This window comes from Nannospalax galili, unplaced genomic scaffold (assembly GCF_000622305.1).
Source record: "Nannospalax galili isolate Female #2095 unplaced genomic scaffold, S.galili_v1.0 scaffold262, whole genome shotgun sequence".
NCBI lineage: Eukaryota > Metazoa > Chordata > Mammalia > Rodentia > Spalacidae > Nannospalax > Nannospalax galili.
In genome coordinates, this window is record NW_008348083.1 from 578,969 (window position 1) to 579,869 (window position 901).

At 46.6% G+C, this 901-nt stretch overlaps 1 protein-coding gene across 1 annotated transcript in view; it reads right to left on the reverse strand.

Annotated features, from left to right (window-relative positions):
- Positions 1–901, reverse strand: part of Arhgef18 (Rho/Rac guanine nucleotide exchange factor 18) — a 119,400-nt gene that overhangs the window by 95,435 nt on the left and 23,064 nt on the right. The window lies entirely within an intron of this gene.

Consider the following 901-nt stretch of genomic DNA (forward strand, 5'->3'; position numbering starts at 1 on the left):
CTGTCCTGGAACTCACTATGTAGACCAGGCTGGCCTTGAACTCACAGAGATCCACCTGCCTCTGCCTCCCAAGTGCTGGGACTACAGATGTGCACCACCATGCCTAGCATAAATAATTTTTTTTAAGGGCTGGAGGAGAGCTGGGTATGGTGGTACACACCTTTAATCCCAGTACTGGAGAGGTAAAGACAGGTGGATCTCTGTGAGATCGAGGTCAGCCTGGTCTACATAGTGAGCTCCAGGCCAGCTGGAGCTACAGGGAGACCCTGTCTCAAAACAACAGTAGCAACAACAATACATCCAAATCAAAATAAACAAACAAAAAATGGCTGGAGAGATGGCTCAGCAGTTAAGGGCACTGACTGCTCTTGCAGAGGATCCAGTTTGGTTCCCAGCACCTACATGGCAGCTAACAACCATCAGCAACTCTAGTTCCAGGGGATCTGATGCCATCTTCTGGCCTCCACAGGCATTGTAAAACATGGGTGCACTTACATACATACATATAAAACACTCATACACATAAAATAAAAATAAATAACTCATGAGGCTGGAGAGATGGCTCAGCAGTTAAAAGCACTGGCTGTCTTGCAGAAGACCCAGGTTCAGTTCCCAGGACACACAAGGCAGCTAACAGTCGTTCTTAACTCCAGTTCCAGGGAATCTGATGCCCTCTTCTGACCTTTGTGGGAATTGCATGACATGGGTGCACTTACATACATGCAGGCAATATGCTCATACACAGAAAATAAAATAATAAAAATTATTTTTTGTCTTTTTTGAGACAGGGTCTCCTTGTAGCCCCAGCTGTCCTGGAACTCACTACGTAGACCAGGCTGGCCTTGAACTCACAAAGATCCACTTGCCTCTGCCTCCCAAGTGCTGGGATTAAAGGTGAGCA